Here is a 27,520-nt window from a genome sequence, read left to right on the forward strand (position 1 = left end):
GAGGGCAAAATTTTCAGACCGAAGTCCAGAGAAGTTACAGTCCAAAATCCTGCTTTGAAATACCGAGCATCCTCCAATCCCTTTGAAATCAGACCAGGTTCAGGTTCTCAGGGGGCTGAGTGGCTAGAGAGTTTAGTATGAACGTTTGGGCCCCAGCTCATTTGCGCTGCCGCACACCAGCAGAGAAAAGCTCCTTCCTGGCCCCGGGGAGATCAAACACGCTCCCAGGCATGACCCACCATTGTGAGATGTTGTCTCCTAATGCAAGGAACTGCATGCTTTCTTATAGGTCTGATCCTGAGAACTGCTGGAGACCTGAATCTCTTCTCACCCCAATAGGGCTTACGGGTACTCAGCAGAACCTATTCGTAGAGGTTTGGCCCTCTGGACAGGGCCTTGGGCTAGGTCTCCAAAGATATGGGCTCTGTTCCAGTATCTGCCAGTGTATTGCTAATGTAAACTTAAGGAAGCTACTTTGCCTTTCTTTTCCCTTCCCACCTGTGGTCTGTCTTGTCTCTTTAGGCTGTAAACTCTTCAGGGTAAGGATTGCTCTCACTAAGTGTATGCCCAGGGCATACTCTAATATAAATAATCATGAAATAACAGTAACTATGAAGCATTGAAGGGGCAGCTCTACAAGGCTCTGGGGATGATAGTCCAGGCTAGATATGGGAAGACCTAGATTCAAGTCCCTGCCTCACTCCATGTGTCTTGCATCACCTTGAGCCACATCATGTAGCCGTTCTGTGCCTCATTTCTCCATCTGTACAATGGGGATAGGGCCGCTTACGAGGATAAATACATTAGAAATTGGGTGATACTATGGTAATGGATTAAATGACCTAGAAAGGTGTGAGGATCTAGCTCTTTTTTTTTTTTTTAGGGGAGAGCGCAAACACAGTCCCCCACTTCCACAAATTATGAAGTTGAGTTTCCCGCGTTTGGGGAAATCGCAGGGGTCAGCACACCCGCAGTGCAATGGATGAACCTCACTCGGGGAAAACTGCCTTCGTGATCATGGTATCTCCCCTGCCAGGTAGAACAAACAGCCACTGGAAATAGAGAGAGAATGCAAGAAACCCCGGAAAAATGCAGCTGTTCGCCTCACATCCTACATTGCCGCCACGTATTTAAATTGTTATTAAATGAACTTTAAGTAAGGCATTCTCCATTTGTCATCTTCCCCCTGGGGAATTCAGCTACCAACATTGATTTTTTTTTTAATCTGAAAACTTGGCTATTAACTTTTCAAAACTTATTAATCTGTTTTCACTCCATTCCTAGCAACTCCCCCCCCCAACCTTCTTCTTGGCTTGTTAAAACTCAGAGTTGATTAAATATGACACAACAGTAAAATATTGCATAAGCTCACGAGCAAATTTTTATTTCATTATCAGCACAAAGTGAGTCATCTTGAAAACAACACTGACTTAGGCTCTATTTTCTCTTACTTTTTTGTTCTCTTTTTTTAATTTAATCACCCCCCCTTTTTTTTTGCCTTCGCTCCTGTGATTTTTCTCCCCCAAATCCACAGCAGAACGAACCAATTTTGTTCTTGAGCTATTAATTAACACCACGCTCTAGCCTCCAACATACTTAAATGATGAATAAGGTTAAATTCCAGACAGTGTTCTGTACATGGCCATCAATTAACAATTTTCGAGGTACCGCTTCATTAATAAACATTGATCAGCAGGGCCTTTGCATGGAATGCACCAGGGCTGTGAGTTTTTCAAGACACTGTTTTGTGTGTGTGTGTGCGCACGCGGGTGTGGGTGAAAGAAATCAATGAGATATCCTAGGAAACTCATCAGCACATCATATCCTTAAAGGTTAATTAAGAATTTGAGGAAGAACGTAGGGCTGAAGTAGAGGTGATGGACATCCGTGTCTCTCCAGATCATTAAGTACTAATTAGGTTTGGAAAGTCTATCGAGCTCTCTTGGTCTCATCAAGACATGTGATGGTCCCAGGGTACCTCAGTGTGAAATGCCACTAGCACTATATCTTTCTTTATGAACATGAGACACTTTCATCTCAGGTGTGTGTGTGTGATTCTCGGTATGTGTCTGATTAAGTTATTTTATACACTTCATAAAAACAGCATGGAGGAGAAAGCTTATTTCAGACTCCTGTTTAATGCAGCGTTTTCATTGACAGAGCAAAGAGAAACTCAGGGAAAGCTAAAGCAGGTCCCTGCAAGGCCTGAAATGAGAATGAGCCAGGGAGAAAAGCTGGAGATTTCATGTGGATCCTTTTGTTCTTGCTGGAGGTTTGTTTGCTTTGAGAGATGGCTCCACACTGGCTTCCTTTCCTTCTGAGCTGTGGGTTCAGGCTGGAGGTGGGAGATGACGACGACCTTGGGAGGCAACTGACTGCTGCATGAAACTTATAATCAGACCAAGGGCCTGCCATACAGCTTTAAAAAGCTGTCCTCACACCGACTGCCCCAAGTTTATGAGAGGACTGCAGAAGGTATGAAAAACCGGGTCCTTTGAGGAATTTAATCAGCTGGGTTCTGCTGAGAGAACCATCTGGAGAGACGAAAAGCATTAGAAGGAGCACCATGCACTTCTTCCAAGAGACTCCTGGCAGAGCCGGGAAAGGGTCTGGGGAAGGAATAGAGCGAGGGCTACTACAAGTCCCGACTGAAGCACTTTGGCGGAGTTGTGACTGGAATAGCAGGGGAGGACGTAGGTCAGAATTGGGGAGCACTGGCAAAAAACAGATGGGGTCAGGACTGAAATGCCTGGATCTGGGACTGTAATAGCAGGGGGTGTTCCATGTCAGGCAGAGGGGTGTATGTCAAGATTGCACTGCTTCTGCTGGCACTGTGCCTGGCTGGTGAAGAATGCCAAGGCTCTTGGAGACACACAGCAGACCGAAGGGAAGAGAAACCCCTGCTATGCTATTATGATTATCACGGTAGGATCAAAATATTTCAACTGGAATCAAGGACCCATTATGCTAGGCACTGTGCTTCCCCCCCACCCCCCAGTCCGTGGCTATGGTGCAACATACTGGGGACATGGGCCCAAAGAGTCTACAATCCAAATAGATAAGGGATGAGGAGAAAAAGAGGACGTGACTTGCCCAAGGTCACCTGGCAGGCCAGTGGCAGAGCTGGGAATAGAACTCAGGGTGCCTGACTCTCAGATTAGTGCCCCAATCACTGGAGTCAACAACATTGACTGGAAGTATCACAGGGAGAGGCTTTTGCTCAAGATGTTGCATTTCCCAGTCAGGCTGGGAACACTGGATCCTTAGCTGTGGCCCAGGAGCATTCAGTGCAGTTCAGGAGGAGGGGAGCAGTGGTGCCTTTAAGCCATTTTTGCAATCCCCAGCTCTGGGGCCGAGCCAGCCTACACCATAAATGGGTGCTCTGATTTACACTGGTTGGCCCCCAGTGGCCCATACGGTTTGGTCTGGCAGACTGGGATAAAGAACTCTTGGCCAGGCCCAGATGCCATTTCAGCGCTGCCGGTCCAAACTGGTCCAATTTTGGAGTGTAAGTCTGCAGGGGTGGAGGGCTGATTTTACCCAGAATAGTTGTCCCAGACCAGAGCCGTACAGCCATTCCCTCTAACGGGGAGGGGAAATGAGCAATGGGCAGTAAGCAGCAGCCACACCTGTCAGAATAACAGCGCCGGGGAAGAGGGGCTATGATTGGAGCTGGCAGTTTCAGCGGTTGCGCCGATATAATTAAACGTGTTGGCTACAGGGACAGTATCTCCTGCCCTTTTAAGTCTGCGTCGCACCTTGACTTGATTGCACTTGATGGGACTGATGATGTTAATGGCTCACTGGCTCAGAATGTTGCCTTCCCACCAGTGCACTATTAGCACTTCTAACTTTAAAGGCAAGCCTGGTTTCATTGGAAGAATAAAGGAGGTGAGGGGTGCAGCTTGGGGAAGGAACGGCTCAGCTTTGGGCTCATTTAGATGCCTCCAGAATGAAAATCAACAGCATGCCACCACCGCCACCAAACCCTTGGCTGGAGATGGAAGGGCAGAAAGGAAAGCTGTTGATAATGTCGCATTCCGCACGTCTGCTCTGGACTATGAAGGACCCTTTTCAATGCCTGGAGCACTTCATCTGCGGGCGACTTGCTCCCTGCAATATGGAGAGGATTGCCACTAATCCTGTTGCATTACTGTTCGCTTGACAGAAGTCGCCTGAAACAACTTGCGTCTGTTCTTGTCCTGATTTGCTGTCGGTGTTTATTAAGAGCACTGTCTTTAAAAATGGCACACAACGTAGCCTGAAGATAACATCTTAAGCTTCAAGCATTTAAAAAAGAAAAAAAAATACAAAGTTGTCCCTCATCTCCCTCTTTGGCCATGTCACAACCACGGCCTGCTCCCCAGTTGGTCCCTGCGAAAACAAAAGTGGCACTGGGAGATTGCAAATCAGAGGCCATCTTGTCTTGAGGGCATCACAGATGTACGCCAACAAGAGAGGGTTTCCGTTGGTTTAGCTAACATTGCTCAGAACGTTCCTACACAGGGCAGAACAAATCCTCCTCTCTGTGTATGTTTGGTCTACACTAGTGGACTATGTTGGCATAGATGTGGTAGATCAGACAGGCCCCAGTTGCTTGAAAACAACTTTTAAAATCTTTGTGCCACATGCTGAATAGGATCCAGCAATTAATAACCTGGATTTATTGGGTATGGTTGTAATGACTTTCTTATTAGTGAAAGGTGCTGGATTGATAGCACTGGAGACTGAAAGCCTCTATTAATCAACAGACGCTGCAAGTCTCCCCACACTTTTCCTTGTTGGCAGATCTCAACATTAACCTCCAATGATGGAACAATAGTTTGGCTTTCATGGCTGCTTCAGCTTCACCTTTTTGCTGAGATGCCAAGAAGAGTCACCAGTCGGTGCCATTTGTGGTGGTGGTTTTGTGCTGTGGACACTTGCTAACTAGGAACCAGGTTGAAACCATTGGCTAATTTGACAAAGAGCAATTGGATGGCAGCGGCTTATCAACCTAGCTGGATTCATATCTTTTCAGGCAGAAGGAACCATTATGATCATCTAGTCTGCACAATACAGGCCAGAGACCTTCCACAGTAAATTCCTGCAACATGCCCACTCGTTTTGTTGAATTAGAGTCTGTCCTCTTGGAAGAAAACTAGTGACCTAAAAGTGAAAGGCTCAGAAACCCAGTATCAATTTCCTGGCCATGCAGTCTCCCAGTCTGGCAATACTGAAAGTGTTTCAGCTGGTGCCACTTTGTGAATGCTGCTCCTCCACTTGGGAGGTGCTCCTCATAAACATCAGCGAAGCTACCTCATTATCTATCTTCAAAACCCTTCTCAAAACTTTTCTTTGCCATGATGCCTACCAAAAAACCCCACAACTTGACAATAACTGGGCTGCTGGTGTGCAGAGACCCCCATCTATCACACTGACCAATACTATCTGACCGTCTGCATCCATCTGTTGTCTCATCTTATACTTCGATTGTAAACTCTAAGGGGAAGGAACTGTGTCTTTTTGTTCTTTGTTTGTGTGGTGCCTAGACCACTAGGTCCTGGATGCTATGGTAATACACATAAGAAATGATACCACAAATCACCAGCTGTCTGAACAACAAGAGACAGCTCTCAAGACCACCAGTGGAGAGAATTTGATGTTTCAAACTCCTCCCGTGGATTACAAACATGTGGTTCCTTCTGAACCTGAATCAAACCAACTCATGGCAAAGGTACCATAGAGCAAGTAAGACTCACAATGGCTGTTCAGTCAATGTAAAGTTATAGGACAGTAAATGAAATGCCATTCAGCTGCCTGGAATATTTCTCTTGCTAAATTAAGAAATTACTTCTGAGATTTGATCCTTAACAGCAGAGATTTTCATCCCCGGTCCATGCATTGCTGATTAACTATTAGATCCACAGAGGCCTATTTCCTGAGCTCTCAACTGGCAGCTATGGACTGTACTTAAAAAGTTAGCGTCAGTCAGGCTATATAATAGGATTTTTTCCCCCCTGCTAAGGAACTTTTCGTAACTTATGTGTGTGCACGCACAAGCGTGCATGGCAGGAGGACTGAGGTTGTAGGCATGTGTGTTTGTATGTGGGGTTTGTACATTTGTGTGGTGTTTAAATGTGGTGACGTGTCTGGGGAATATGTACTTGTTTGCCTTCTAGGTGAGGTAGTTTTGGGTTGCATGTGGTATGGCAAATGGTACATGTATGTATGGGTGTGGTGTGCATCCCCAGCATCTGAGACTTTTAATTCTGGATTCGTTCATCAGACCTCTTTCTTCCCAGCCTCCCTGGAGCCGCTGTTAAACTTTTCTAGATGCAAGAATGGTGACACGTTGTTGGAGTTCCTTACGGTGATGGTGTCGTTTGTGAATGCATCTGGCAAGTCTAAACAACATCCAAGTGCACAGAGTAAATCTCTCTAGGAAATGAGTGCTTTGTTTTTATTCCATTGGTATTGTTTATTAATTTTTCCAAATACAACGAATATATGAAAATACCAGCTTCATCACAGCACTCAAAGTAAATAAAGATGGTTAGAATAAAGGAAGGGGAGGGGAGCGACGTATCTATCGTCAGGGTCTACATTAATCATAGACCTCTACAAAATCAGGCCAAATTGCTTTGAATTTTCCAGGTATTCTTTTGTGGTGGTGGCTGGGATTTTATTTTTGGGGGGAGAGAGAGTCTTGCGTGCATTGGGGAGCGAGGGGAGAGGAAGCTTTGCAGGACTGAAAATGCCACCCAACCCCTGACATGAGATCACAGAGCGTCCTAAAGAGAAAGACCCAATGACTGACCAAGACCCACCTCCTGCAGAATACAGGTGAAAATGCCAAATCAGAGAGGGAAACAGGTTCTTCACAATCACTGAGCCTCATTCATCACGGTCCTGTGAGGACCTGGGGGATACAGTGGAGAGGAATGATGTGGCGTCTCCCCCTTTCTTTTACCTCTTTAACCATCCTTGCAGCTAGCGCAATGCAGGGATCCTTTATAAGTTGAGTATTGCAGCAAGGGGCATTCCTGCAAGCTGAACACAAAGACCTTGGAGATAAGCCCCACCCTTACACAACTAGCACAGGCTCCGTTGTACATTTTTGAGCACTGCTCCTCCCTTCTTGGGAAGCCCCATCATGAGGGCCCAACCCAGCAAGTTGCTGAACGTTCTGAGATCCCACTGAGACAAGGGGAGCCTCTTCCTTTGGGTCCCCCCTTGCCTAACATGAGGACAGGGGCAAAATCATCTCACAAATATTTTCTGCTCTGCTAGTTCTAAGCTGGAAGCATCGGTGGAAACAATGCAATCCAGGTGGAGTTATTCACGGATGGAGTGAAAAGAGGAGACTTACTCAATTCCATCTGGTCCATCCTGCCTGCACTGGATTGTTCTTTATAGTATAGTCCCCAGGCTGATCACTCGGCTGCATCAGGTACTGCTGAAAAGTCATCCGGCTTGAAAGCAGACTGAGTCTTTTGGTGCAGCCATTCAGATGAATTCAGATTCAGGCAGAACAACATGAAAATAACCCCACTTGCTTCTGAACTACCTGCCCTGTACTACAGCAGCCACGTAATCACTCTTTCCCAAGATATCTCTCTCCTTTTTTGTCCAAAGGCAACTGAAAACACACACCTCAAATCCAGTCCATGAACATTGGTAGGGAGGGGGGAGAGAAAGTGAGAGATATCTTTGTGTATCTACTTTATAATTGCTTGGGGAGCTCTCTTCTTCTTAGGTCCCTATAGATTTGATGCAGAAATTACTGGGTGCAGTTCTATGGCCCATTTTATGCTGGAGGTCAGAAGAGATAATCATAATGGTCCCTACTGGCCTTAAAATCTATGACTCAATTAATGTATTAGAGCACATTGATCCACATGGGCTTGGAGCTCAAATCCTAAGGTGTTGGTTGAACGTTGCATATGAATCCAGATAGCAAGACAGTCCTATCTTATAGTGGAAAGGAAGAATGTATATGGGTATCCTGCCTTACCCCAGCCATGGAAGAGCAAAAGGCAATTGACACAATCAAGCAGTTCTCAATATGTGGCTTTTCAACATAACCCTACATGTGACTATAAGAAAATGGAGGTGATTTTTATTAAGAGGTTTGAGTTTAGAGACCTGATTCTGTGTGAATTATCTTACTCATTATTCCCCTCTGTTGCCCAAAACTTCAGCTGGACCCAACTAATTTTTTTTTTAATTATTTTGAAGTTTAGATGGAATTGGTTGAAAAATGCCTTTTTCCCTGGAAATTTGAAAAGACCCCTTCCCCAAATCATCCTATGATGTTTTTGTTTGTTTTTTATGAAAAGACATAACTCAAAACTGGTTTTCAGATTTTGATTTTTTCATTGGACAATCAGACAATTTCAAAGGAAACAAAAAATTTCCGGTGAAAATATTTTCAGCTTGAAAAGACATTTTTAATAAAAAAAAGTCTCTGTGATAATTTTTTGGCCATTTCTAGGTTTGAATGAACTAATTCCCCTCCCTGCCCTTCATTGAATCACAAGCTTTGTCTTTAAAGTACCTCACATGCTGTGGTGTGATACAAATAATAACTAAATATTCTTCTTCATTTCCCCTAAGAGAGACTGCACCATATGGAAGGGTTTTTGCCAGTATCTCCTCCATCATTAGCTATAGGAAGAACTGTGGTGACATTTCCATCCATACCAGCAGAACTGCAAGATACACATCTGTGTGCGTCAAGGATCATGCATGAAAAATGTAAGAGAAACTTCAAAAGTCATGCTTCTTGCATGAAAGCTCAAATGATCAATCTGTGCATGGAGTCTTGCATCATGCATGCATGGGCTTTGCACTTTTGCTAATGCAAGCAGCCCGATTTTGCAGGACTAGAGATCCTGTTACATTAGAAGAACATCTCAGCTTTCAGGGACCAGAACCCAAACCTCCCAGCCTTCTGACGTTTGCCCATCACTAAATTAGAATGATGGGCGAATTCAAATCTTAACTGGTATAACTCCACTGACTTCAGTGAGATACTCCAGATTTAAAACTGAGTCAATTAGTAGAGAACCACTTCCATTGTTTCTTTCACCTTTCCACTGGGAATACTGCTCCCTGCAGGAACTTGCTCTTCTCACTGCAACCAATTTTGGCTTTCCTATCTTCTCTCCTCCTTCCCTCTCTTACTGTTCCACCATCGTTCAGCAGTGGGCAGGAGAACATTCCCAAATTGTCCTGTAGACTCAGACTTCAGGACGTGCATGATGTCACCCTGCAGGGACCTGAGGGTAGACAGGCCACAGCAATCAAAATGTGCCCCCATCCACCTCCCAAATTGGGGCCTAATCTCACTGCAGGGCCCCTCCACGTATCTTGCCACAATTTTTTGGTGGAAAGTCACCTACGCGATCCACGAACATTGTTGGAACAGCCCAATTTTACAAGCATAAAGTATTATGATTGCATTGATTTCTGTCATAAATCATACTTTCCATCCTCTGTCTCTTTCCCCGCACTGACTGAATTAAGCCTTGGTGTCTTCTTTAGCTGCTGCTCCAGCTGAGGCTTGAGATGATATTAGGGTAATGATGATAAATTTTACCCTCAAGCCAACCCATTTCCACATTACTGATAATGTTTTTTTCCAAAGAAGTCCTGTTATTGGACTCTGGGACTGGCCACATCTGCAGGCTCGGAGCACTGGCTCTTTGCTGTAATGGGTTTATAGCTTTGAAAATTTGCTCTAAACAAATACAAGAGAAGAGAGAAGAATGAATGAATGAAAGAAAAGAAAAATGAACAAATAAACTAAGGGGGAGAGGAGAGAAAGCAGAACAAAAGAAAAATGACAAGAAGAAAGGATGGACTAAGGGAAGAGAGAGGAAAGAGAAAGCAAAAGAAGAGACCAAAATCTGAGAAAGGCAGCGAGTGAAAGAATAAAGAGAGCGAGAGGAGTAGCAGAGCACAGCAGAGTATTTGTTTGCTGGATCCAGCCAGCAGTGTGTGTCTCTAAGGAGGCTTGGAGCTATCTGAGGACAAGCACATGTACCATACACCCATGAACGCATGCAGCTCTCCAGTTGCATGCGTCTGAGTCATGGATTCCCCTCTCCCCAGCAGCACAATCCCCAGCATAAAAACAACCAGGAGTCCGGTAGCACCTTAAAGACTAATATTTATTTGGGCATAAGCTTTCGTGGGTAAAATCCCTCACTTCTTCAGATGCGTGGAGTGAAAGTTACTGATACAGGCATTATATAATGACACATGAAGAGAGTACACACATCAGGTACTCACAAGTGAGGTACTCCCTTCTCTTCATGTGTCATTATATAATGCCTGCAGCTGTAACTTTCACTCCATGCATCTGAAGAAAGCTTATGCCCAAATAAATCTGTTAGTCTTTAAGGTGCCACCAGACTCCTGGTTGTTTTTCTGGATACAGACTAACACGACTACTCCCTGATACTTAACCCACTAGCATGTCATCTTGGGCGACGGAGTGAGAGCATTCCTGTGCCATACTCAGTGAATTCTGGACTCGCGACAGGGTGGGAAGGAGAAGGAGAGGCCACGGGATAGTCACCCCAGGGGACTGAATCGATATATTCTCCTCCTTTCTCCATATTCGGCCTGTTTAACTCATTCTCCTCAAGCCACTGTGGCAGGCGAGATGACGGCAGATGGTGAGACTTGGACAGATGCGCTTCTTTCTCTCGCATTGATTGCCCACTTCTGAACACAGCTCAATCAATCCCACCTCTCCTCTGCTGCCTGTAACCAGCTCGCTGTCTCCTTAGACAGCTCCTGACAATTACCAACCCTTCCTGCTTCTCCTCTTCATCTTAACTGCCTTCTCCTATCCCGACGCCTGCTTCTTGTAACCCTGTCTTCCCTCAGCGGTAGCTGCTGTGGTCCCTTTGCTGGATCCAGTGAAAACCCCCCTGGCTTTTTTGCAAACCCTCCCTGGACCATCATCTGCATCTTGTCCCTACCTTCTCCATTTTCCTCCCCACTCCCTCAGCATCTCCTTCCACCTCCTCTTGGGGGAGGGACAGCTCAGTGGTCTGAGCATTGGCCTGCTAAACCCAGGGTTGTGAGTTCAGTCCCTGAAGGGGCCACTTAGGGATCTGGGGCAAAAATCAGTACTTGGTCCTGCTAGTGAAGGCAGGGGGCTGGACTCGATGACCTTTCAAAGTCCCTTCCAGTTCTAGGAGATTGGTATATCTGAATTTTTTTTCCCCCTTCTTTGCAGCTAGTGCCAGCTCTGTGGCCGCAGACTTCAACCCCTCCAGCTTATCAGCTCCCCCGATCAGTGTTTTCATTGCATTAGGTTACTCCCCCATGGGCAGAGTGGATGTAAGCACCTACAAAGCCTGCCTTTTAGACCTGCTTTGCATGGGGGCAAATGACCACAGAAAGGCAAGGCAAAGGGAGAACGATGGTCTCCAGCTCATTTCAGCCCCCCTTGGGAAACCTCCCTTTCCCCCCTTCACCTACTCTTATTCTTTTGGATTCCACACTAGCATCAATTTTATCTGTGGGCTGTACTTTGGGATACAGGGTTTCATAGAGGATTTTATGTGAAGCAGAGCTGTGTCATTAAGTGACTTTGGAAGGCATCCTATTGTAGTATACAATGGACTAGATGGGGATAGATACAGTACAAAAAATTAAGAAATATTGTAACAAAAGAAATCTGTGGCCATGCTGGACTTTGTGGCTGCTGCTCTTTCATACACATGAAACATCCCAGGGGCAGCAGGGATACAGCTCAGACACCTCTGCTTTAGAAGCACAAGCCCCTAACTTTTTAGGACAAGGTGGATCTCCACAGTCAATAGAGGGGCTACGACACAATGTAGCCATTCTGAAACCATCCAGTCGGAGGCATCAAGTGCCCATAGGCACACCCACCCACCAATTCATTGCACTCAATCTCAATTCAGGGGGGTTGGATTCGGCCCATGGTAAAACAAAGGTTTGAGTTGTCAATCAGGATCTGAACTGGATGGCGATGCTGGGTTTTGAATCTCTCGGGGGCATGTACGGGTCTATGCACGCATGCATTCTGAGTGTGTTTAAGTGCATGGCTGTGTGGTTGGCTAATGACAGCTAGGCAGTAAAGGGCAGAGCTCTGCCCATCCCAGCATTTCCTTACTGGCACAGAGAGGTCTAGGTCTCTGACTGGTCCTGTCTAGTCAAGCCATCCCTTACCTGCATCATTTTGTGTCCTACCTCTCTGCCCTTGTCCCTAGCTTCAAGGTTCTTTTTCTTCTTTTTAAGAGTGTTTTGGGTTCTTCTGCATTTCATTCAAGGGACTGAACAGGCTCTCAATAAATGCCGCACCAAGAACGACATGAGACACGCACCAAAAACTTTCTTCTGTTGCCGCTGCTGCTAACACGCCCTATTGCTTCGCAGCCTGTGTTTGGTTTCCCCGCCGTATAATCTGCCAGCTGCAAATGAGAGCAGGACAGCTATGACTAGCAATCCCTATAAATGATTTTGTCCTTGATGTTTGTTCTCACTGGAGAGGTGCCAAATTCCCTGCAGCGAATTTAGGTACAGGTGGTAAATAGGCTTCTTGGCCACTGTGCAGGTAATTCACAGGTAATTTGCTGCTCATGCCAGATTTCTACCCATGGAGAAAACAAAACTGCTCTAAAAAAATGGTCAGTGGCTGGGTATGTTTGATTATGACGCAAAGTGGACAAATGAGCTATGTTCCTCATTCGAGACATATTTGATGCCTCCAAAATATTTCATTGCTTTCTGTTGAACAACAACAAAAAGGTGTGTTTCTTTAAGCATGGACCTGGGCTACATTGCATCCACTTGCATCAGGGTAGGGGTGACTCCTGAAACCTCACTGGGTGCTTCCCAGTGAAATCAGTTGCATTTCTTTAGTTCAACAGCGTTTGCTGATACTTGGAACAAAGACATGGTCCAGAGCCAACTGAGGTCAATGGACTTCAGCTGGCTTTGGGTCAGTCCTATGCTACTGGCTGATCACATCTGGCCCCATTCCTGCAGGCCTTACTGAAGGAAAAAGTCCATTGGGATAGACTCTGCTCACAGCTCCAGTGGTTAAACCCAGAGCTACTCCACTGAAGTTATTAGAGTATCTTTGAGCATCTGCTGGTGTAATGGAGAGCAGAATGTACCCCAGTGATTTGAATGGGAGTCCTGCCTGAGTAAGGACTGCATGACTGGGCCTTGTTTGCATATTTATACTTCCTAGTTGCATCATTTTTATTTAATGATTTAATGGATTATTATTAATTAGAGATATAGACTTAGGTTAGCTGGGCTTCAGCACTGAGGATGAATGAGGACAGAGGATTCTTCCCAAACTGTTCTCACAAGGTTTTGGCCCTGAACAGTGTTTTTCGAGAGTCCCACCAGCCCAGATAGGAGACATCTCAGCAGTTCAGCTGTGCTCATGAGACTCAGCTGACAGCTCATGAGAAAAGCTTTTCTTGAGAGATCTCAGTCACTTCCAAATGGGAAATGGGTAGAGGGGGTGCTTCTAGTTTTGGAGCTGACCCTCCAGAAAGGAGAGGGGCAGGTGTAGATCCAGGGGATCTGAGTCTGAACCTATGTGAAATACAGACAACCACAATCCATTATTCGCACGGCTCTACCTCCAACAAAGGGCCAGGAGATTCTAAGCCTGGTTCACCTCTCACTGCCACCCGGGTTACACAGGTGACATCACACTGGCTTCAGCTGAGCTGCTCCTGATTTAGAGCAGTGCGAGTGAAACCAGAATCAGGTTGCTACCTCTTCAATTCCTGAGGCCATGTCTAAACAGCCAGGGTGTGAATCTAGTGCGTACCAGCTTGGCGTGCACTAACATTCCATGTGGACGCTGCTCCAGCTCAGCTTACCATAGTGCATTTTCAAGAAATAGTAGTATACGAAGCGGCACTTTCACTGCACTGGAGCAGTGTCCACATGGGATGTTTCTGCACTGGAAGCTGGTGTGCTGTAGATTCACACTGTGGCATGCCATGCAATCATTGGCTCATAGACACGCCTGTAAAAAACAATTGCTCTGCTTTTTCATCTGACATGAGAGCTAATCCACTGCCAGAAAGCAGATAATATTCCAGGGCCCGATCTTTCATAAAATACAACCACAAACTCATGTGTCTGAGGTTGGATTCCTGATGACCCCACAATTTCTTTTGGAGGGTCTGATGAGGTTGGTACTAGAACTGGTCAGGAATTTTTCCAACACAACTTTTTCTTCATCAGAAGATGCCAAGCCATCAAAACTGAAACATCATGGGAAAAGGCTGATTTTGACATGTTTTTGGACTCAAAAAAGTATAGGAAAAGAAAAACGGGTTCGAAATTGTCAAAACAGGTAGTTTTTTTGACATTTTCAAAGTGAAAAAATTACAGTTTACTGGTTCAGAATGACTTTTGAAATTTAAGCTAATTATAAGTAAACAAAAACCAAAATAGAAATATTTCATTCTGAAACAAAACAAAACTTTTCAATAATGAATGCAAGTTTTTTTTTTGGAGCAGGGGAGGAGGGTTTTCAGTTTGTGAAAATTCTCAAGATTTGGACTTTTCATCCCAATTTGGGATGGGAATTTCTTTTTTCAAATTTTCACAACTGTTCAGGGGGTGGGAAAGCTGTTTCCTGCCCAGCTCTGGTAAGCTCTGCTTTGTGGCTGGTGAATGCCAGTAGATGCATGTCATTGCCAGCACCTATCCAGAGCTTAGCAATGGCAGCTAAGGAGAAACTCCACCCCTCCTCCGATATCCCCCTCGCTCTGCTCCTTCTCTGATTTCTTTCCTGTGCAGATTGCATGATAATTGCCTCATTTGGAGAGTAATGTGACAAAGAGGGAAAGATTAGATGCATGTGTCTAAAAGCCACAAGATGGCATCATAGAGCAATTAAACTCAGAGCCTGTGCTGTAATTTTTTTTCACCCCCCCACGAACGAAGGAGAGAACCCCAGAAGCTGATTTGTGCTCCCTAGCAAAGGGGACACATGCTTTGGAGCAGATTTCAGTACATCCACTATCTCGTCTGTTGATGGTCTCACCTGTTAACTGTTATTTAACATTTCCAAGACTTCAGAGCCCATCAGGACACTGAACAGGGAACTCACCGTTTCATCTTGAGTTTTGTTTTCTTTAAATCCATCCCTCTTCTTTTTCCTTCTTTGTGTGTGTTGCGTATAAGCTTATTGTGTGTGTGTGGGTGTCGTGCAGCGGCCGCCTGATGAGTGGCTCAGGGGTGTAATGTATTCACATGCATGGGATAGTTAAGCCCTGCATGTGGTAAGTTGTGTGTGTGTGTGGTGTGTATAGTTCATGTGTATAATACAGGTGTGTGCAACAAGCACTGTGTGTAAGTGTGTGTGTGTGGGGAAGGGATCAAGTAAACAAACTGTCAGTGGAAAGCTGTGTGTAGTGTACTGTTGTTTAGGAATTTGTACAATGTATTATTTTGTCTCTTGTGTGGTGACTCACAAATATGTAAGTGTCCCTGTGTTGTGGTTCGCCGTGTGTGTCAGGGAAGATGTGTGTACTCTGTGCGTGTCTGTGGTGGGGTGGTATTTGGGCCTGTGATGGGATGGGGTGCGTCTGTGTTTCAATCTTTTGTGTGGTAAGCCGTGTGCCTGTGTCTGTGACATGGTGGGGGGCATGTGTGTGTCAACGCGTGTGTGTGTTTTTTCCAAGTGTCCATGGTGTGTATGCTTGTGCACATGTTACAGTGATTGTGGGGCAGGCTACGTTTTTTTTAAGCACTCTATTTGCAAAATCATGGGACACTGCGACAGCGAGGAAAAACAACAACAAAATACATTCGGTTGTTATGGCAACTAATGGCCTAAAGGGGAAAAAAATAAGGAAAAATCAACCCCCTACTTGACTTTCCCTGAAGCTCTGAAGAGCCGGCTGCACTCACCAGCATCACTGGGCCACTACTGAAATGTGACATATGCTGGTGCATTTTGGTAAATAGTATAATCAGGCCTCTTTATTTAACACCTCGCATTGTTACAAACTAGTGCAGGGAATGAATCAAGACTGATTCCTCGGCCTCCTGCAAATGAGACAAAACACAGACCAAGTGCACTTTAGAATCTGATTGCTCTGAAATAAAGGCTGCGGATCGCCATCTCTCTCTCAAGCATACGCATCTTTTCTCTTTCTAATCGTCTGAGCCGCTCTCTGTGGGTTGCCACTGAACAAAGACATGAAAAATTACTAATGTGCTATTTATTTTGGGGTGGTTATTGTAAGGTATGTGTGGAAGAAGCCATCTTTATTAATTTATTATTATTATTAGCTTAGTATAATGGAATTAGTGAATCATAGGTTTTTGAAATGGAAAAGACCTATTAAGTCACTTCATCCATGCCCCCAAGATTGTTCCCTATCAGATAGTTTCTAGTGCTGCATCATTTTAATATTATTATGTATTCTTTGTATTGTAGTAGCACTTACAGGGCCCAATAAAGGATCAACACCCCACTGTGCTAGAAGCTGTACACACCTTCAAGTAAAAAGCTGCCCTTCTCCAAGAACACTTAAAATCATTGCACATAAAAAACATGACCATGGTTAGGCTGCTGAGACCACTGACTGTTGTGTCACTGATTCCTTGTACCCCCCGTGTGTCTCGACATGTTGTCATAGGTTCTGGAATTAGAGGGGCCGGGGGTGCTGCCACACCCCCTGGCTTGAAGTGGGTTCCATCATAGACAGGGTTTACAGTTTGGTTTAATGGCTCTGAGCACCCCCACTATACACATTGTTCCAGCGCCTGTTGTCTCGTCTTACATTTTGTTTGCAAGCTCCTTGAGGCAGGGTCCATCTTTTTGTTCTGTGTTTCTACCGTACCCATCACAATGGGGCGTAGGTCTGTGTGGCTCCTAGGCACTAGGAAAAACAACAGTACCATCCCTAAATGCAGTACTGCACCTACAGTACCATCCCTAAATAATAATAAGCAATAATAGTGTAACGATGAGTGACAGAGCAAATCAGCAAAGGTAGGATGGCACAGTCACAGTAATACGATTGCTTGGTAGATGTTAGTGGGTGTTGGGCAAGAAACTTCTAACACTTCCCTTGAGCGATCCAAAAAGCAAAGAACACAAACCGTACCATTGTGAGGTGTGTGACTTGACTAGAGAGAGAGAGATGGAAAGAACACTTAGCCAGCAGGTAGGAAGGCAGAGTATTGCAGGCGATTGTTGTGGAATACTGTAATACTAGAGGAGGACAGATTAGAGAGATGGAAAATCCTGAGATAGTGTGGGGAAGGAAACATACTATATAATTCAGGATGCAGCCAAGCATCCAAAGGATGGTTGAGTGGGTTAATAATGTCACAGCGACATAATCAAATTAGTAATGCTACCTTGGCTATGTGGTCTGGTCTATCAAGGCATTTACCTGGTTACGTTGTTAGAAACAATGCATATTGAAAAAAAAAAACCCTTCACAGCCTGGCGCTATTATGTAAACTTCGTCACTGCGGGGAGATGGGAATTAATGGGGCAGAAATTAAGCCCTCCTAATTGCCACACTGCTTAACTGCCACATTGTCAGAGCCCTGACGGCCTTTATAGCACGACGCACAGATCAGGGTTTACTTGTTCTGATCTACATCCTAACGGCGGGAGTGAAATCCACGGCTTGCTGCCTGTGACAGCCTGTCTCGCATTCAGCAGTACAGGGACTGCTCGACAGTGGAATGCACTTGTGAGGACAGTTTCACTAAGTGATGCTTATTTGAATGAAACATAATCAGCCCTGTGCCTACCCCAAGCGACAAATAAAGCCATGCCACTAGAAAGGACTATCCTTTCTGGAATCCAGAGATTTAAATGCAGGGACGGTCGGGGAAGATCCTACCACAGTCCTGGGATGTAAATTCCCTACCGCAGGAGACCAGTTTGTGTCCCCTACCCGCCTACTCTTTCAGAGCACAAAAAAAAGGCACAGCTCTTTGCAAGATAAAGGCAGCTAAGGAACGGTCAGCAAGATTATCCCCTTTCTTAAAGAAGCCGTGTAGAGAGAGGGGGTAGGAAGATGTAGAAAATATCCTGTTCTTGGACGGTGATAGTGACTGCACTTAAATGATACATTTAGAGCCTAGGCACCCAAACGGACATAAGAGAGAGAGCGAGAGAGAGAGAGAGAAATGGTAGATGGGTAGGAAGGTAGGGAGATTAGATTAGATTAGATTAAAGGACAGACAGATTTCTTGTACAAGACCAGAAGTCCAGAATAAAACCAGAACCTCTCTTGTAACACTAACAAATATTGTAGGAAAGGAAACGAAACAGAAACAGAAACAGAAACAGAAAAAAAAAAAGCAAGCACTTCCTCTAGGGCAGCTGGCATTGGCCACTGTCAGTAGACAGGATACTGGGCTGGATGGACCTTTGGTCTGACTCAATATGGCTGTCGTTATGGCATTGATTCCCTAAGGAGATGCTTGACCATGGATATTCTTATAGTTTCAGCTAGCTCCTGAAGCTGATACCTGGGATGAAATTCCCATATTGTGTCCTAGTGATATTAAAAATAATACTTAAAAGAGAATGGAGGGGAAGGGGGAGAGAGAGACTGTGGGAGTTATAACTTCAAATTCACCTCACCCTGAACACAATTTATGGCAGGCAGTGGAATGAGATGGGGTGTTAGAATGACTGCTCTGCTCAGCAAGGAAGACCCTGTGGTCCATCCCCTCCCTTCAGGACAGCAGGAGGAGAATGAAAGAAATGCAATTCTCACCGTTCCACTTCAGTGAGGAGGGATGGCAGAGATTCCCCCTGTCCGTCTGCAGCCTGTGGAGCTCGAAGACGGGTCGGGGAAAGAAATGAAATGGAAAAATAAAATGAAACGAGGCTTAATCCAAAAAGCAAATGTTTGCTGGGACAAAGGCACTGCAGGGGTTATTATTTCATAAATTGTATTAATCTGGGCAAACAGTGCTTCAGAAACAGGACCCACTTTGTTTATGTTCAACCCCGGCCTTTTCTCGTCGCCCCTACCCCCAACCCCTGATGCGATCCAATCCTCACATTAACAGCCCGTGATTAGAGAAGGAAATTTGGAATTTTCAAATGAATATGAATTAAAACGAGAAGTTGCAAAATGTACTGTGTTGCTTCAAGTGCCATGCCAGGTGAATTAGAGGCAATTCCTCCTGGGCTGCTAGTCGGTGTTTGGGGTGCTGATCAATTCCCCCGCAGTCCTTGCTTGCATGAGTAATCCTCACTCACTCCAGGTGTGCTGCTGAAGCCGGCTGGGCTAGGTGGAGTGCAGATTACTAAGGGAGGGTTGCAGGACAGGGCCCATGCTTTGTAAGAGGATGGCAGACTTAGAGTTAGCCTATGAGTTGGGATACCTCACTACACCTCTGCATGGGCTGCCTGGATCTTGGGCTCAGGCATGATGAAGCGAGTGAGTGATAGGTGCCCACTGACTCTCTCTCCACAGCAGATGGGTGGTATCTTGGCTCAGCTCCAACCCTGAACTCACTGACCTTGGTTGCTGAGCCATCAGATGAGGGCAGGGGAGTGCATCATCATCTGCCACAGGAATAAACCAGGAGTGAATTACCAGCTCCCCCCGCCATTCCTTGGAGCAAGGAGGAAGCAGAGAAAGAACTGGGACTGCTCCTGGGATAGTGCTATTTACCCCTCTGGGCTGTGCCCCAAGTCACTCTCCATCCCACATCCAGGGGAGCCCCTCACTCCAGCCCCTGCCTGTTCCATCCCAGCTGAGAAGTAGGGTGAGAGCATGTTTTTTTCCAAGCACAGTCACAGGAATTAGCACAGTCAGAAGGGTTCCGGCCCCCTCCAGCCATCTGCCTGTTGTTAGTGCTCCCTGTGATCACCATGGTATCAAGGCACCTTAGGTTCCAGGTGTCAAGGTGCCGATTGTCATTATATGGCCACTTGTCAGACTATGCCTTGCAGTAAAAGAACGTGCTCCTTGCATTGTAACTCTGTGTTTTATCTTTGTAGTGATGATGCTGTAACAGGAACAACCAGGTGAAAGCAGCCCCGTCTCCTACAAATTCTGAGTCAGGACAAGTCCGGGGGAAGAAAGCTTTATGGCTTGTTATCCGATGAAATCTGCAAGACCTATTCATGAGCTGAGCTGGTGGGGGAAATTCTTCTGCCTAATTTCAGAGTCACCAGAACATCACGGACTCGAAAATTTCAACTCTCATGTTATTGAGTTCATGTTCCTATTCAGAGAGGCAGTGAACAAAGGAACAGAGAAGTGTGTGTGGAGAGGGACACAAAAACAACAGGGTGAAAAACAGAGACTGTGAAAGGTACTAGAGCGGAGAGAGAAAAATCCTAATGAAAAAATACCCACAGTACTTACCTATGCATCCATCCAAATCTCATCCAGCCTACCAATTACCAGAGTTTGCTGTCTATAAATTATACAAAGAGGTAGGGGTTTCTGCCAATCCATATACAGCACACATAGTTCCCTCTTTAGCTGGGGAAACATATTTTTCAATTTCAGCAGCCTCAAAATGAGCTAAATTGCAGGAAAGAAAGGTTGGCAAACTCCATCTGGTTTTTGAGAAGAAAATAGAAAAGGTTCCCCAAACCCTAGAACTCTGGGCAATGTATGCAAAAACCCTGATTTGTGCTTACTAAGCCCCCTGCCCCCACATGAAGGGTTTACCTTCACTGCATCATTAGCTTTAGCTATAACTTGAGTGTTGCCCCTAACCCGACACCCATCCACACACACAAATCTCCAGCTCAAGTTACGTGGTGCTTTAAGCTCGCACTGACTGGCTCATGTGTCTCGGGCTGTAGGGGGTGGTTGTGTTTGAACAATCGGAATGCAGCAATTTGAGTTTCAACTCATCGACTGCTAATCCAATCACTCTGCTAACCCAGCTACTTTGTGTAGCTCCAGTGTTGTTTCATAGCGTGGTCACACTCAGGCCTGGTCTATACTGGAGGTGGAGTGGGGGTCGATGTAAGATACACAACTTCAGCTATGGGAATAGCGTGGCTGAAGTCCACGTATCTTATTTCGACTTACCTCCCGTCCTCACGGAGCAGGATCGACGGCCGTGGCTCCCATGTCGACTCCGCTTCCGCCGCTAACCCTGGTGGAGTTCCGGAGTCAACGGTAGCGCGTTTGGGGATTGATATATCGCATCTCGATGAGACGTGATATACTGATCCCCGATAGATCAATCGGTATCAGCCAATCCGGCGGGTAGTCTGAACGCACTCTTAGGTATAACTGCTTTGCATGTGAAGGGGTGCCTGCGTTGTGGGCATGCTAGCTTTAATCTACCTAGCGTGGGTAACAATAGCAGTGAAGACACAGCAGAATGGATCCTTGCACGGGCCAGCAACCTGAATACGAACTCAAGGTCCCCATCGGGCTTGCACTTGGGTGGCTAGTCTAGGCTGAGTCCTGTGCCACCGCGTCTTCACTGCCATTACCCGCACTAGCTAAATTATTGGTAGCGCGAATATGACTGTCCATAATATTGTTATACCTAAAGCTACATCTACGTTTGGAGCTGGGGGTGTGAGTCCCAGGTTGTGCAGATGTGTTCATGCTAGCTCTCATCGGGCCATTGTGCTAGGAACAATCGTGCAGCTGCAGTAACAGGCAGCACTGAGGAGGGGCATGGGTTGGCTGCCCTGAGCACATACCCACACAACCAGGACAGGGTGGTACTCAAGGTGACTGACCTGTACCACCACTCGTCTCTGCCTGTGCTAGCATGGCGACACCACTATGCTATGAGCTAGCTCAATCAGAGCTCTGTGTGTGTGTGTCCATGTGATCGGGGAATCGGACCCCTAGCTCCATGTGTAGAAGTAGCCTTCTTTTGTGGTGTAGATGTACCCCAAATCCACTCTCGCTGCCTCACAGAGCTGAGAGAACAAATGCTTTTTTTGGTTCGGTGACTGAACTAAAAAATCCAAGGGCAGGGGATCGTTTAGAACCCAACCTTCTTTCTTTCTTTTTTCCTCGATGAAAGGCAAAACGGGAACATTTTCACTTGGGTTGGACAAAATGGTTCAAAAGTCCCTTCACAATGACATTTTCAACACAAAGTGTCCACCTGAGAACAATATTTTCTCAATAAAACCGTGTCCACATTTCCAAAATGTTTGTTTTCAGGCTTTTTCCTGGCTGAAACTAGTCACTGAATTCAACCCAAATTTATGAATCATTTCAGGGCCCTGGAAAATGCCAGTTTCGGCAAATGTACTATTTGCAGGAAAAAAAGTTACCCCGCTCTACTCCCTAGGTTAGCTGCAGTGCAGCAGCTCACTGGCGCAGTGACATAAGCTCATAGTCTTCACCTCCTTCAATGGTCTAGTTACAGGAGATTCAGTTGTAGGATCGAGGCCGGTCTATGTGGTAAAAGCTTTGATTTCATCAAGACCAACATAGGACACTTACAGTGAAATTAGAAATCCAGAACCCAGGGCATTCTTTTAGAGTCTTTGCAATGTCCCAGGCAGTGACCCTCTGCTTAGCTCATTTTTGGCTCTGTGGATATGTTGCTGGGGTGGCAGGAAGGAGTTAAACCGTCCCTTTCTCCCTAGCGCCTCTGCTCTGTTCAGTAAGTTGCAATCCATAACTGAAATTTTAGCAGCTGCATCAATATCTCTATTGTGCCTTCATTAGCTTGTGATCTCTAAATAAGAGGCAGCCGGGCCCATAATGCATTATGCAGCATTGTTCTGCCTGACATAAACCACGGAAGTGCCATTTCCAGGAGAGGCACCAGGCTCTCCTCACCCTGCTTCAACCACAAAACCCACTGCAGTTTAGTTTGAAATGGGTGTTTCCACTCCTCAAGCACACCTGGCTCCAAACATACAGGAGGTGGCTGATTCATCCTGCGTGCGTTAGACTACAATATTACATTGCTGGAAGCAAAGAAACCCCTTCATCATAGTGCTGGTTATGCCAGTGGTCTGTTTTCTCTCCAGTACATCCCATAAAGAGCAATCTCTGAGCTCCAGCGTCATCCCGCATTATTGTTCGGGTCACAGCACCGCACACGGGTGGTTTGGTTCGGTTTTTAGTGTCTGGTCTCCAGACCAGCTGTAATTAACCTTCAAAGACCCATTGATACCTTCTGCGAGAAGACCGGCAGATCACAGTTGCAGGATGGAGAGGAGAGCTGGGGATACATGGTCCCCTGTTCTACCCCGGCCCAGCAAAAGGTGCCCCACTGCTGGAGATGGCTGTTCTCAGCATCATCATGCTCCTCCAAGCCCTTCAGGGACACGGTTTAACTCTAACCATGTGATCATTAATGTATGTTACCTCTCCTCACTCCACTGCACTATGGAACTGCTTAAAGGCAGGGAGCCCATGGCAGGCATGGGCAGCATGGCTCCCATCACACGGTCTTAGCTCAGGGGAACTGAAAGTTCTGGAATCCAAACATCCTTCCCCAGGGAACGTGTTCAGAGGGAGGCCAGGACAAACTCTGCCCTCCTGCTGAATGTGTCTCTACACAGGGAAAGCCTGTGTGTATGGAAAAGAGAATCTCCTACTCCCAAACCCTCTGCATGGCAACAGCAGTAGCACTATTGACACTAGATTTCGCCTGGCGCCCCAGGCAGTCTCCTTATGCCCCCTTACTGCTCTGCAGGGCTGCAAAGTGGGGCTCGTCACTGAGCTTCTGTGAAAAGATCCTCAAACCCTCCCCGGCCAAACAACCAAATAAAATAATCCCACCTGCATGGGAAATGCTGCCAGTCTACAGGACAGTTACAGAGACGCAGACAGCTCTGGTGACAATAAAGAATGTGCCATAAAACACAAAATAAACAGGGAACAGAAAAGTCTAGGGAAGCCTGATTATTCCACCCAACATGGGAGGGGAGGACAGGGAAGAAGGAAAAGGGACTGGGTTTGTATGAGCTGTTTTGGACTTTCCCTTTGAACACATCCCTGGGAAAAGGGGCCACTGAACCTGTCGGCCTTTTCATGGGAGCATGTGCTCTGGCTCCTTTCCCAGCCGGGTGGTGTCTATGTACATTTGTTGAGTTGAGATGTGCCATGGGGAGGAAGGCAGGCTAGGCAGGGAGCACAGTGCATGGCATAGAGGACTTAACACCACATCGACAGCAGCAGCTTTAGCTTTTGCATGGCTGTTTGTTCAGCCCTAGCAGTTGCTTCAGGGTGGTAGCCTCATTTTTCACCTTCTATGGAAATCCCAAATGCATTTGGTTCTAAAATGTGAACACGATGTAATGGGAGTTTCAGGGGGCATAAATTGGTATTTTCAATTTTATGGTATTCTTCTTTTCCCACAAGCATCTGGAAATCAGAGCTGAACAGCACTGGCCAACACTAGGTTTTGGTGGGTTTCACAGCACATTATACAGCTTGGAGTTCATAAATACCCCCTACTCCTGATACCCCCTAGATACCCATTCCCCACAACTTGTTATGGAATCCTCCCACACCATTATCCTTAAGAGTTCCCCTAGTTTCTATGTCTTCTGGGTAAGATGGTGCAGTGGGAAGAGTTCCCACCACATCATCCCTGCAAGGAAGTTCAAGGGACACATGGAGACCTCTGCTGCCTCCATGCCTGCAACCAACCAGGGGAGGATTAATTGAATAGCCCCATCTGCTACCCATGCCCACTAAGGCTACGTCCAGACTACCCGCCATATCAGCGGGTTAAAATCGATTGCTCGGGGATCAATATATCGCGTCTAATCTAGATGCGATATATCGATCCCCGAGTGCGCTTATATCGATTCCAGAACTCCATCAACCCCAACGGAGTTCCGGAATCGACAGGGAGAGCCGCGAACATCGATCCCGCGTGGTGTGGACGGGTGAGTAATCCGATCTTAGATGTTCAACTTCAGCTACGTTATTCACGTAGCTGAAGTTGCGTATCTAAGATTGATTTCCCCTCCGTAGTGTGGACCAGCCCTAAGAGACCTTAAAATACTCCAGCTCCTGAAAACAAGTGGAGTCCAGACTTTGCAAACATTACCCTATGTAGTGACTATTACTGGACCTACTCCTGTTGATTTGGACTTTAGACCCAGTTTTGAGCAGTACCCTCAGCAGGATCATCCTCTAAGGTTGGAGTGTGAGACACTGAGAACCCGGAGAGAGTTACAGAGGTTGGTGTGAGTGGTCTGCACAGTTCTGCAGGACACAGTGATGGTAATGGGGCTGAGGGGATAGAGCACTGGAAAACAGCAGCAGCACATACAAGTCAAACCCTTTAGGCTGGAGAGACAGAAAGGTGCTGCTAATCCATCTGAGGTCGCATACAAGCCAGTGGATTGGCTTAGCACAGGCTGAGAAATACACTGGGATAGCTAAGATAGAGTTACAGTAATGTTCTTTCCACTTTCCCCATTTTATGCTCGCTGCATGTGAAATCCTCCTGAAGGACAAGTGGGGCATGCTCTGTCCATGGTGCTGAACAACCAAAAAACTAAGGCTGGCGCACACAGACTCTCCATGGTGTTGAATGATGCAAGATGGAACCTAGCCACATTCAGATCTAATTGGTGTGATTTACAATTATCATAGGTTTAGCTCCAAAAGTTGACTAAAGTGTCACTTTCTTTTGAATAAGAACCAAAGGAACCATGGAGTGTGTGGACGTGTGTCAGGGCATGGTAACAAAGATAGTAAGAAACTGGCACTGCCAGATCACTTGCATATCTGACTTGCAACCTGATCATTGCTAGGCAGATGGCAGAATCTATGCCCCATGGGAAGTGGAAGGGGAGGAGAAAGAAAAAACTGGTACAGAAAGGAAGTGATAGCTCATCACACTGGAAAAGTGCAGATTACTTGGGAAACCCAGCCGGAGAATCGTCAAAGGATCAGGAGGGAGACAGAAGACCTGAGTTGGCATCTGCAACTTTCTCCCAGGCCTTATCTGTTGCTTACTTGATTCTGATTGTAATGATCTCATTTGGATGAGAACATATCCTTAGAAAGGAGAGAAAAGGAGACCAGAGATTTCAAGAGTGTGTGCGCATGCGCACGCGTGTCTGTGTGTGTGAGAGAGAGAGAGCTATTTTTCTAAACTTCTTGGAACAAAACACACACAAGGCAATGCCAAAAACTTGAGAAGGAGAGTGGTTACACACTAATTTAATTCCCTAATCCCCCTACTCCTGTCACTGTTTACTCACTGATAAATGTGCAGTAGCTCAGCGAGACAGGCACATTTGCAGAAACTGACAGCCTAACACAGAGACTATTTACCTAAAGACCATGAATATTAAAACAGGTTTCCGAAAAGGCCCCATCTTGAAGGAGAAGATTAGCATGGGGCCTTTTGCTGACAACCCTCCTCCCCTTTCCCTCTCCATGATGCACTGCTTGTGCAAACACTCCAGAAGTAGCACATAGCTGAAGAACCGAAATGTTGGAGCCAGGCCCTGAAGCTTGAAATTCAGCTTGAACTTGACAAAAAACACACTCAGCCATGCGAGGAGGCAGTTTTGGGAGGAGGGTGTAAATGACAGACAAGCGTGTCCACTGATGAAAACATCTGGGGAGCATGAGGTGCCTGAATTTCATTACTGAGGTGGTAAAACTGTGCCACAAAATTATGATGGTTAAATGAAGATCGTTATTGGGGGCTGGAGGTGACATGTGTGCTTAATCACAGACCCAGAGTGGGCATTGTCATGAGGGACTGTGGTACAATGGACAGGCCTGAGTTGTGGGAGTCAGCAATACTGGGACTACATTTTCAAAAAGGATTTGCTTTTGGGCACCCATTCTCTGAAATTTTGGTCCTCTCTAAATTGCCTCAATCTGGGCCTCCAAAAACAGAGGCATCCAAAATGATTAAGTACTTTTGATTAAGTACATATATCTGCGCAATTGCATAGGCCAACATTTCAAAAGCAATGGGAGATGTTCAGAAACCATCAAAAGTAGGCCTTATTGAGAGATTCATTTTGGATTTACGGGGATAATTTTAAACATTCAAGGTTGACATTTTGGGCCTTAGTTTCTCTGAGCCTCAGTTTCTCATCCTGTAAAGCGAGAATAATAATGATCACCTCCCAGAGCTGGGAGAAGTTGTAAAGTCTTATTTCATTAACATTTATAAAGTGGTCCTGAGCAACTCCTTGCTCAGGCAAAACTCCCACTGATTTCCTACCTGAGACCAGAGATCTAATTCTTCCCCTAGTTACACCCAGGCAATCCCCTTGACCTCTTGATGCTGCACTCAGTACAGGCTTCAGGTCTGAGCCTATTGTTGGAAGGAGCTAAAGACTCAGGACAAAACCCCACCATTTTGTCACACATTTCTCCCCCTTAAGCCTGCCTAGGCTTGTTTCCATCTGTATAACATCTACTTCCCAGTTCGAAACAACAGAGCTGCTATCTTTTCCCTTGAGTGATTACCCCATAGTCTATTGGAGTAGAATTTCTGTCTCCTGAGTCAGTAAGTTGCTTTTGGAAAATGTTCCCCTATACTAAAAGAATTGTTTCCCTGGTAACCTATCTGAAAGCAG

General features: G+C 45.8%; 1 protein-coding gene and 1 non-coding gene across 15 annotated transcripts in view; both read right to left on the reverse strand.

The window, feature by feature from the left end:
* CELF4 (CUGBP Elav-like family member 4) overlaps positions 1–27,520 on the reverse strand; it is an 885,612-nt gene that overhangs the window by 449,402 nt on the left and 408,690 nt on the right. The gene's annotated exons all lie outside the window — the stretch shown is intronic.
* On the reverse strand, positions 881–1,044 carry LOC127048545 (U1 spliceosomal RNA). The gene has a single exon (XR_007773724.1). It is a non-coding gene; the product is annotated as a U1 spliceosomal RNA (small nuclear RNA).

This window comes from Gopherus flavomarginatus, chromosome 3, assembly GCF_025201925.1.
Source record: "Gopherus flavomarginatus isolate rGopFla2 chromosome 3, rGopFla2.mat.asm, whole genome shotgun sequence".
NCBI classification, from domain to species: Eukaryota; Metazoa; Chordata; order Testudines; family Testudinidae; genus Gopherus; species Gopherus flavomarginatus.